Below are 12,326 nucleotides of genomic sequence, written 5' to 3'. Positions count from 1 at the left end.
TGCCAAAAGACAAGCAATATCAATCCTGGTGAGGATGCGGAGAAAGTGGAACTTTCATACACTGTCAGTGGGGTTGTCCATCAGTACAGCCACTATGGAAAACAGTATGGAGGTTACTCAAAAAAACTAAAAATAGAACTACCATATGATCCAGCAATCCCACTGCTAGGTATATACCCAAAAGTAAAGAAATCAGTATATGGAGCAGATATTTGCACTCCCCTGCTTATTGCAATACTGTTCACTATAGCCAAGGATTGGAATCAGCCTAAGTATCCATCAATACACTAATGAATAAAGAAAATATGGTACTTATACACAATGGAGTACTATTCAGCTGTAAAAGGAATGAGATACTTTTATTTACAGTAACTTGGATGGAACTGGAGGTCATTTTGTTCAGTGAAATAAGCCAGGCATAGAAAGACTAACTTTGCCTGTTTTCACTCATTTGTGGGAGCTAAAAATGAAAACAGTGAATCTCATGGAGATAGTAGAAGGATGGTTGCAAGAGTTGAGAAGGGTAGTGGGGAAGTGAGAGGGAAATGGAAAGTAGGAATGTTTAATGGCTACAAAAGCATAGTTTGATAGAAGAATAAAACATAGTATTTGATAGCACAACAGGGTGACTACAGTTAACAGTAATTTATTCTACATTTTAAAATAACTAAAAGTGTTAATAGGCATGTTTGTAATACAAAAAAGGATAAATGCTTGAGATGATGGATATTCCATTTACCCTGATGTGATTGCTACATATTGTATGCCTGTATCAAAATATCTCATGTATCCCATAAACATATACAACTACTATATACCTATAAAAATTTTAAATTAAAATTATTTTATCACTGTCAACAAATGGAAAGGTATAGAATTTTCAGTGATGATATTTAGGAGAAAAACCTTGGGTCAAGCTATAAGGATCTATCTAAAATATGTTAATATATTAACTTTAACAAATATTACTGAATGAAAACATGCATAATAATATGTGTATTATATATATATATATTATATAGTATAGTGTATTACTATGACCGCCTTAAGTCAGTAAGACCCCTCCCCCAAATATTAGTTTATATATACTGACAGAATTATAGGATATATGAAAGCCTGGTTCAGTTTTGAAAATCTTGACACAAATTGGGTCTTTTGAAATTTAGTTTTCTGCTTAAATGTCTATAGGTACTTGCTTGTTACACAAAAATTTTCTATTTTAATAACTACTGAATGTATTTACATTAGTCACGTTTTTTGGAAGTTATACTAGTTATAAGTTTTAATGATACAGACATTGGAAAACTGAGCCAGCTCTTTCTAGAAATTATGGTTGAATCCTCAGTCATCTATTTGGCCTCCAAGAGAACCATGAAGAAATATTGTTGACTCATTTCCTACATTTGCCTTCTACAAATTTGTGTCCACTTGGACCTTAGTCTTACCACCCATCTCTTCTATGTCTTTCTGTTAACAAATAGTAAAGTCACATATGTTATTGCTTTCCGTGAGGATATTTGCATTTTAATATGTCTCTTTAAATACTCAAAAAGTATTGAAGATGTAATGGTCTAAATAGGTAATGGGAGAATTTTATCATGTTTTTTACTTTATATGTTTTAATTTTTTTTGGATAGGAAGGGAGCAGGAGAGCATTTTCAACATAATTTACAACACATCTTCCAATTAAGTGTATTTTAATAACACCAGTGATAACTCTCAGGTTGAAATCACAACATATTCCTTTTATGAGGTACTCTTCTCTACCCTCCCAGTTTAGTGCAGAAGTCCCATCTAGAAATTTTTTCACAAATAATCACCTGTTATTCGAATACTTTGCAGTGCTAGGAATATCACTGTTTCACAAGATAAACGTTATTGTTTTTTAATAATTAAAAATGTTATCACTGGGCGTGGTGGCTCACTCCTGTAATCCCTGCACTTTGGGAAACCGAGGCAGGTGGATCACCTGAGGTCGGGAGTTCAAGACCAGCCTGACCAACATGATGAAACCCCATCTCTACTAAAAATACCAAAAATTAGCTGGGCATAGTGGTGGGTGCCTGTAATCCCAGCTACTCAGGAGGCTAAGACAGGAGAATCACTTGAACCAGGGAGGTGGAGGTTACAGTGAGCCAAGATCATGCCATTGCACTCCAGCCTAGGCAACAAGAAAGAAACTCCATCCCCCGCCAAAAAAAAAAATGTTTTCTTAAAATCAATGCATTAGTTCTGTACTTTGGGGCTAACACCTGTTGCATGTGCCAGCTATTCAAATCAAAAAGACCTTTAGCATACTTCTTAGTTTACCGTCTCTCCCTGGCTTCTCCTTTTCCAGACCAGATACCGCTAGTTTTTTAAATAGATTTCTCACGATACTTTCTGGACCTCTTACCATTGCATCTCCCTTATTTAAATGCACCCAGCGTTGTTCACATTCTCCCTACACTAACAGCAGAATATTCCAGGTATAGTCTGGCAAGTATGACATACAGAGCCCTATTACCTTCCTATATCTTGATGCTGCTCTCTTATTCATATAGTTAAAGTTACATTAGCTTTCATGGCAGCCATCACACTTTCTTTTCACATTGTATTTGCATTCAAATAAAAATCTTGAGTTTTTCTTTATGTATCCTAGTATTATGTCATATCTTCCTTATTCTTTATTTGTTCAGTTAATAATTTCAACATAAAATCCCAAATTTAACATTAAACTTGAAAAAGTACAATATTAACTTGACCCTCTAACCTATTAGAAAAGATAAAAGAATATTACAGGATAATTCTGTTTTTAATCTGTTAGGATTGTAGCATCTCCCATAACCAGCAAATGGATCTCTTCTTTTAACTTGACGTTGTTCCAAGCTTAGCTTTAAGAGTCCTTTTTCTTCTCTCTTGCATTTTTCATCCCATTTATTTTCGGCCTTTTATCTTATTCTGACTTTTTTCATTTACTTTTAACCTACAATGTAGCTCAATATTATAGAATGAATTCAGATATACAAAGTATTAAAAATTAGGATTTCAATGGTATAGTTTCTGTTTTTAGCGGAGTATTCTCTGTCTTTTGTTTGTTTGTTTGTTTGTTTTGAGATGGAGTTTTGCTCCTGTTGCCCAGGCTGGAGTGCAATGGCACGATCTCGGCTCACCGCAACGTTTGCCTCCTAGATTCAAGCAATTCTCCTGCCTCAGCCTTCTGAGTAGCTGGGATTACAGGCATGTACCACACCCAGCTAATTTTGTATTTTTAGTAGAGACAGAGTTTCTCCATCTTGGTCAGGCTGGTCTTTAACTCCTGACCTCAGGTGATCTGTCCTCCTTGGTCTCCCGAAGTGCTGGGATTGCTAGTGTGAGCTGTCACGTCTGGCCAATGCCATTGGTATTTCTAATTACTGAGCAAGTGAATTGAATACAGATTTTCACTGTGAAGAGTCTATAGTGACAAGATTGCAAGTGTTAATCAAGTAACAAAATTCATCAAATTTTTAATTCCCTGGGAAGCAGGATTTGGTGCCAGAACAAATTTAACTTTTCTAAAGAAGCCACTTGAACTTCCACTTTCACGTGAAATATAAACTTGTTATAGGTAACATGTCTGAATTCTTGAGCAGTTTCATTTCTTTGAATCTGTAGATTCTGTATATCAAATAGCAAGACATCAACTTTCACTCAAATTTGTGGAGGATAGGTGGTGATTGCCTTCTCAGCAACTGTTGGAAGGGAGCTATTTTGGAGGTAATGCCAGGCAAGGCAAAAGACACTTTAAGGATGCTTTTAACTATCTCTTCAAAATAAGAGTATACATTTGGAAAACTGAGGCAAGTCTGACTTGTATCAGTAAGGTTTTGAATGTGGTTATCATGGTCACTGCCAAAGGACATTTTATTGTTTCTGCAAGAGAATCTGCAGCTATATTCTAGGAAAAAAATCAAAAAAAGAACAGCAAAAACCTTTTGCCTATATACTATCTCACATTTGTCTTTTTAGCTGCTAATCTTCAGTGTAGTAATCACCAACATTCTTTAATACAATAGATAGAAATGTGGGTAATGCTAAGCTGAGACCTAAATGTACCTCATAAGTAGGCAGGTTTCATATTTCATGCTTAGAAACATAAAATAAATTTTCCCGATGTGTTACGTTCATTTAAATTTTCACAGTGTTTAGCTGTAAAAAAAGAAACATAATGCCTTATATATCATCAGAATCATTATTGTATTTCTTTAGTGGCATTTCTTCACCTAGAATGTTATCAAGTTGGCATTAAATCAGAAAGAAAACTATGTTCCTAAGGAGAGAGTGCTCTTGCTAATCCATTTCAGTTAAACAAATGATTATACCACATTTTAAGTGATATGGGGAAAATGGGAGTATTAGGGCCCCTCTTTTTCAGGTCTTCTATTTGCTAATCATTGTTATAAAGTATTCAGTTTAATATAGTATACTAATAATGAAAAAGTTTGAAACATTGCAATAATTACCAAAATGCGATGCAGAGACATATAGTGAGCATATGCTGTTGGAAAAACGGCACAGACGGAGTTGCTCAACACAGGGTTTCCACAAACTTTCAACTGTAAAAACACAATTTCAGCAAAGCACAATGAAGTGAAGTGCATAAAACAACTTATACCTGTATTTCGGGCCACACTATAAGGCAGGTTGTAGAGACTAAAACCTTTAAGTAACCGAGGCCTTCTCTCAAGCCCGTGGCAGGGAAAGGTTAAGCAGTTATTCCACAGCTCATATTCTTTCTGTTACACCCTGGTCCCTCTTTCTGTTCCTGGGGTATGTACATGTGATTGGGGGTGATAGCAGTGGTGGTATTATTGATGATTTATTTCTGTAATGTTCTAATAATTTTGAAAATGCTTCTGGGAAAATATGTAGGATGAGAAAATTGCATACAGACTCATGGCCCAGGCAGGTTTCTTTCTAATCAACTCACTTTTCCCACTTCCCCGCCATAACCCCTGACAAATTCTTCCCCAGAAAATCTTTTTGGTGATCTTTTTAACCATCTTCCACAAGAAGAAAAATAATTTTGAAGCAAAACATGCATACAAAAGTCAATTATTGTGATTTTTTTCTGTATTCTAGAGTAGAATATAAATGTGTCATGGTTCTATTTTCAGAGAGCTGATGTATTACATCAGTTTAAGTAATACATGATATACAATATAAATTTTAAAATCTCCCACATAATTCATTAGATATGTGTATTGGTTTCTACAGATAAATATCATTCTGAGACGTTAAATGAGAATCAAATGTTTAAATTATATATCAGCATACTATTGAGGTGGCAGTAGAAATGACAGTGTAGTAACAGCCCCCTTTCCAAATGGTATTTCAAACTGTTACAATGTGGAGATGTTAAAAGGAGAGGTCATGAAGTATGACTTGTGAAGAATATGTGAATCTAGGACAAAAATCTTTAAACCCAAGAGAGCAGAGGTATAAATAGTTGAATTTGACCTTAGATTGTTGAAATATTTTCATAAAACCACTGCAAGATGCACTTTTTAAAATGTAAATTCATACTCTGACATTTGCAACCTGTACACAGAGCTTCTAATAAGCAAATAAGGTCACTTGGATGATTTACTGGAGTGGGATTGCTGAAGGCAGAGATGTTGCTATGAGTTGCTTGGTTTACAGAAGGCTTTGAAGTGTGGTTATGTAACACTGTGTTTATGCTTTATGCTTTATGTAACAAATAAGAACAAAGGACTTAATTTAGGATTAGCTGACTGCCACATTCTATCCTGATTATATATGTAAAGGTTAATTTCTGGTCTAACTAAATAGAACACCTCAACTTTCTAGTTTTCCAGGTTATAAATACTTTGGTAAAAAAGCAGGTTCAAAGTTTTCACCAGAAGTTCTGCATGGTGACTTTGAACAGATACAAGCCTGTTTCTTTTTCCTTTACGTTATGCTGCAGTGTATTGATGAGCTTTATGAGAGCTGAGACAGATGATCGTACTAACAATTCTATATTTAATATAAGTCCTCCTCTTTTAAAATAGCTTCATAATGGGTGTATGCTCATTGCTGAGGTTCACTTTCTTTAGTTTTGAAATGACTAATACTTTCAAACATAGAGGTCTTTTGATCATTTTTTCCTTGCTAAACACCAGCAATCCCTATGATTTAATGATAATGACAGATCAGTACCCTCCCCTCCCTTGGTCATAAAAAGCCTATGATTTAGCTTCATTTGTCTACCCAGGAATTAGAGATGAATCACCAAGTAAGAAAAATATTTTGCATGATTAAAATATTGCAACTGCTATAACACTTTTAGATTACCTTAATATATATTCATAAGATTATAGACAGTAATGAATAATGAGTAAGCCCTTACTGCACACAAATGTATTTGGTTTTAAGTTTTCTTTTTCTTGAAGGGGGAGCAGGGTCCTGTTGTTTTGTATAGCCATCATAGTGCTGTCAAATATTTAACAGCATTTCTGTTTTTTTGTTTCATAGTTCAGTTGTGCAATGTTGGTCTCTTCACTTCAGAAAGTCATCTAACAATAGCTCAGCCAAAATTTCTGCCTTCTGTTTTTTGCCCTTCTGGAGGAAAAATAAGTCAGAAATAGCATTATAACCTTTAAAAACAGTGCACAATCACCTAGTAATAGTATGCTTCATTGGGATCGGGGGCAACATTTGTGTGCAGGGTGATCATTTTCACCGATTTGTAAAAAGGAGATACTATTATGTGTTAATAGACTTCAAGACACAGTATCACTCATATATCAACAGTGATATGTTTACTTAGACTGCACTTGGTACCTGTAAACAGATAGCTAAGTCTTTGATGGGAGGATGGATAGAGGGTTGATGAACTGATAGACTGACAGATGGAAGGATGGATGGATAAATATGGAGTATGTAGCTACCTAGTGGTAAAATAACTCCTGAAGGGTTTAAAATTATGTAATTATAAAACACAAATAGTACTAAAATGAGTTGCTTCTCCCTTAAAGCAGTAATTTAAATGGTATGAACAAATTGATAAGATATTATCTAAAAAATATACCATCATTTTATAGAATTCACAATTAATATATTATTATCCTATGATGTGCTTGCTGAACAGATGTTCATAATAAGATCTACCACCTATGATAAAGGCAACATATGTCATGCACTCTGAAAGCGCTTTACAGTCATTGCCACATTAGCCAACCATTTATTTTCCTAGACTACAAATATGGAAGAAGGCAACCTACAGGCAAACCTTGTATATAGTGCAGGTTTGGTTCCATACACTGCAGTAAAGCAAATATTGCAATAAAGCAAGTCACACAAATGTTTTGGTTCATACATATAAAAGTTATGTTTATAATATACTGTAGTCTAATAAGTGTGCAACAGCATTATGTCTAAAAACAATGTACATGCCTTCATTTAAAAATACTGTGTTGCTTAAAGATACTAATGGCCATCTGAGCCTTCTGCGAGTCATAATCTTTTACTAGTCGAGGCTCTTGCCTTGATGTTAATGGCTCCTGACTGATCAGGGTGAGGTTTCTAAAGGTTGTGGTGGCTAAGGCAATAGTGAAGTTTGTCACGTGGATTGACTCTTCGTTTTAGGAAAGATTTCTCTGTAATGTGATGCTGTTTGGTAACATTTTACTCACAGTAGATCTCTTTCAAAATTAGAGTGAATCCTCCCTAACCCTACCACTTAGTTTGATAAAGATTACCTAGGTTTATATTACATTCTAAATCATTTGTTGCCATCTCTAGCGTCTTCACCAGTAGTAGATTCCAACTCAAGAAACCATGTTATTTGCTTATCTGTAAGAAACAACTCCTCATCCATTAAGGTTTTATCATGAGACTGCATCAATTCAGTCACATCTTTAGGTTTCGCTTTTAATTCTAGCTCTCTTGCTATTTCTACTGCATCTGCAGTTAGTTCCTCCACCAAAGTCTTGAATTCCTCAAAGTCATCTATGAGAGTTGCAGTCAATTTCTTCCAAACTCGTATTGTGTTGATATTTTAACCTCCTCCTATTAATCACAAACGTTCTTAATGGCAACTAGAATGGTGAATCCTTTCCAGAAGATTTCAGTTTGCTTTGCCCAGATCCATTAGAGGAATCACTACTTATGACAGCTATAGCCTCACAAAATATATTTCTTAAATGTTAAGAGTTTAAGGTTGAAATTGTTTCTTGATCCATGGGATGCAGACTGGATGTTGTATTAGGTGGCTTGAAAACAATGTTAATTTCCTTGTTCATCTCAGTCAGAGCTCTTGGGTGACCAGATGCTCTCATCAATGAGGTAATATTTGAAAGGAATCTTTTTTTTTTTTTTTTTTCTGAGGAATAGGTCTCAAGCTTGGGCTTATAGGCTTTGTTGTTCATTTGCTGTCTTCAAGGCTTTGTGGTTCCATTTATAGAGCACAAGCAGAGTAGATTTTAGCATAATTCATAAGGGCCTAGGTTTTTGGAAATGGTAAATGAGCATTGACTTCCACTCAAAGGCACCAGCTGTATTAACTCATAACAAGAGAGTCATCCTTATCTTTGGCGCTTTGAAACCAGACACTGTCTTCTCAATAGTTATGAAAGTCCCAGATAGCATCTTCCAATGGAAACCTGTTTCATCTAAATTGAAAATCCACCACCAAAAGCTTCATATAAGCGGTAGGGCTGATGTTTACTTTCTTATCACTCATGTGTTGTAGAGTAGCAGTTCTTATTTCTTTGAGGAACTTCTTTTCCTTTGCGTTCACAACTTGACTAACTCCTTGGCATAAGGGACCTAGCCTTTGTCCTGTCTCAACTTCGAACACGCCTTCCTCATTAAGCTTAGTAATTTCTAGTTTTTGATTTGAAATGAGAGACATTCCACTCCTCTATTCACTTGAACTCCTAGAGACTATTGTAGGGTTATTAATTGGACTAAATTCAATATGGTCTTAGACAATAGGGAGACCCAAGGAAAGGGGAAGAGTCGGGAACAGCCAGCAGGTGGAACAGCCAACACACACATTTATTAATTCTGCGGTTTTATATGTGCATGATTTGTGGTCCCCTGAAACAATTACAGTAGTAACCACAAAGATCACTGGTCACAAATCATCATAATAGACATAATGATAATGTAAAAATAATATTATATTAATATATAATAATACTGTAATGAAAAAGTTTGAAATAATGCAAGGACTACCAAAATGTGACACAGAGACACAAAGGAAACACATGCTGTCGGAAAATGGTGCGAATACACTGGTTGGATGCAGGGTTGCCACAAATCTTCAATTTGTAAAAATGTATATTTGTGAAGTGCAATAAAGTGGAATAAAACGAGCTGTGTTGGTGCAGTAGTATCATTGGCCTGAAAGGTTTCACAGTGAGCCTTTCCTTTTAAAGTTGGGCTTTACTTAATTTATCAGAAATGTATGATTTCTTCTATTTAAAACATAAGTTATATTAGTCATCTTTATATATGATACTACTGTTTTTTTAAATAGACCATTCTATGTCTAAACTAAATTTCTAACTTGGATGTTCAATCACTTTTCCTCTAGTCAGAAGAAATTACCTTTTTCAATGAGTATCTCCTGCCTGCCTATGTGAGATATTATTTGTGTTTCTTAAGTTTTCCGTTAAGCTCTTCTTAATCAGAATCTCACAGGATCAGACTGAGTGGTCAGTGTTGTCTCTTTATAAAAGTATTACCTAAATACCTCAGATACTTTCTTAAAATTAAGATGTGATATAATGACTGGTTCGCTAAAATTATTTAAGGGCTCCTAAGCATTTACGAAAGCTACAACCAAAAGAAATTTCTATTTCTCAGAGAAAATTGGAAATGTTAGAGCCATAAACTGTGTTCTTGGAAGCAGTGGATTCAGTTGTAATCATGTGTAAGAACCATCTCTAATTCTATTAATGTAGTTTCTCTTGGCACAATAATGTGAAAATGCCTAATTCTTTTAAATAAGAATTCATTTGCAAAATTGTGGTTATTTTTTGTAGTTATATGGTATCTATCAGCTGTTGAATAAGGAAAGTGTTTAGACAATATCAAATAAAATTATTTAATTAATATATAACAATGAAATGATTACACTATTAATACCTTTTATTGGCATGCAGTGATCATTTTATTTCAAGAACATTAATTAAAATGAAAAATTATGTTTGCATGTAAAATTATAAACATTACTGTTTTTTTCTCATATGTTCTTTATTATTTAGGGAGAGAGCCAATTTTCATTTTGCAGGATTCCCTACCAACATCTGTACTTTCTTCCAGCTAAAGAAAACAAAGGAAAAATAATTTTTTTCTGGTAGTAGCATTATTTTCTAATTTTGAAACATTATTTTCTTCAGTTTGTTCTCTTATTTAAACATTTTCATTTCCCAGTGGCTCATGTAACAAAGGTCCCCAGAAATAATAAGTATTTCTTGTTCTTATATTTGTAAACATAAATAAATTTGCTCTCATTGAAAGGATAGTGGTTGGGAGCGTGAGCTCTAGAATATGACTATCTGAGGTTCACGTTCCATCTCTACCACTTTGTTTTGTTTTGAAAATGACCTCTTGATTACTTGGATATTCATCTCTAGAATATCTACTCATAGAACTCTTGTCAGAATTAAATTAGTTAAGATACATGCAGGCTTAGCAACAGTGTTGCCCATGTTTGAGCATAGCGAGTGTTAAGGGTAATGGTCATCCTTACTGTCATCATCTTCTAAAAATACATTAGAAATTTTATAACAAAATGAAAGAAACAAAAAGATGAGTAGGTACTAATCCTGGCTGTTGTCTTCATTCTCTTGTCCAACTTTTTGTTTTGTTTTTTGTTTCTGTTAGTGTTTTGCATGTCCTGGTTCTCGTTTCACAACCACACGTTAATTGCTTTCAGTCCTTTCACTGGACTGAATTAAAAGTCTTCTGCTCCCTATTAACTTCCTTCTTCACTCTTGTACCATTTACCCACTTTTCTTTCTTATTTTCCTTTCTCTATATCCTGCAGCACTGTCTTGATTTATTTTTCTTTCCACCCATCTTCGTTTTATCTTTTGTTTTTAGATCTAAATCCACTTTTTCATTTTCCTTGTACTTTTCCCTGAAAAATTCACCCACCCTTCAGCTGTCAGCTCTATGAAGATGTTACCTAATGATTCTCCCCTATTCACCAAGCAGTGGGCAATTGTGTGATGTTTAATAACTGTTAGGCAATACTGAGTAGCATGGAATGATAAATTTTTAAAACTGAAAAGCTCTAGTATAACCTAGCTTAGCCCATTCAGATTAAATAAGATTACATGGATTAGGATATCTATAAGCTTCTTTTAGGGGATGGTTTCAAAATTAACACCAAAAGTTAAATTTACATAGCAGTTTACAATATGTGAATATTTTTATTTATGTTAACCCATCTTATCCTCACATTTTCTCCAGTGATGCTGGTTAGGCAAGCATTTTTTTGTCCTCAATCTACATATGAAGATCAGAAAGATTTATAGTTTTCATAAGATTGTATTTCTAGTAAATGAATAAATGTGACTTAAATCTAGTTTCTCTAAATTCAGTACACTTTTACATTTGGTCACCAGATAATTCATCTTTTTGTTGCCCTCTAGCAATGCCATCGACGTATATGAAGTGTGTCTCACTGATGTGTTTTTTTCTCTATTTATATTTGTAGAGGTTAATGATGACTTTGACTAAATTTTTTCTGCAGTGTAATACCATCCTGGTTTCTGATCCTCACAAGCACAGATCAATGTAAGTGGAAAAAGTTTTCCCAACTGTATAGACATATTTTTTAATTTCTTCTTTTATTTAGATTTATAGCATACATGTGCAGGTTTTTTACACGAGTTTTTTGATGTGATGTGAAGTTTTGGGTCGTGAATGATCCTATCAGCCAGGCGGTGAGCATAGTGCCTGTTACGTAGTTTTTCAGACCCTGCCTCTGCCCTACTCTCCCTCCTCTAGTAGTTTCCAGTATTTATTGTTCCCGTGTTTATGTCCATGTGTACCCAATGTTTAGCTCCCAATTGTAAGTGAGAACATGCAGTACTTGGTTTTCTGTTCCTGTATTAATTCACTTAGGATAATGGCCTCTAGCTACATCCATGTTGTTGCAAAGGATATGATTTCACCTTTTTAATGTCTGTGTAAAATTCCATGGATGTATATATACCATATTTTCTTTATCCAGTACACCATTCATGGGCACCTAGATTAATTTCCTGCCCTTCCTGTTGTGAATAGTACTATGATAAACATAGAGGTGCATATGTCTTTTTGTTTTCTTTTTTTTTTTTTTT

At 34.6% G+C, this 12,326-nt stretch overlaps 1 protein-coding gene and 1 long non-coding RNA gene across 2 annotated transcripts in view; both read left to right on the top strand.

The window, feature by feature from the left end:
• LOC108312216 overlaps positions 1-12,324 on the top strand; it is a 20,239-nt gene extending 7,915 nt beyond the window's left edge. Inside the window, exon 2 of the long non-coding RNA XR_001828549.2 lies at positions 3,637-12,324. This is a non-coding gene — a long non-coding RNA (uncharacterized LOC108312216). The remainder of the gene's footprint in view (positions 1-3,636) is intronic.
• Positions 1-12,326, top strand: part of GBE1 (1,4-alpha-glucan branching enzyme 1) — a 265,023-nt gene that overhangs the window by 231,027 nt on the left and 21,670 nt on the right. The gene's annotated exons all lie outside the window — the stretch shown is intronic.

The sequence above is a fragment of the Cebus imitator genome, unplaced genomic scaffold (assembly GCF_001604975.1).
Source record: "Cebus imitator isolate Cc_AM_T3 unplaced genomic scaffold, Cebus_imitator-1.0 Scaffold7, whole genome shotgun sequence".
Classification (NCBI taxonomy): domain Eukaryota; kingdom Metazoa; phylum Chordata; class Mammalia; order Primates; family Cebidae; genus Cebus; species Cebus imitator.
The sequence above is the reverse complement of the archived record's forward strand: the minus strand, read 5'-3'. Positions and strand labels throughout refer to the sequence as shown.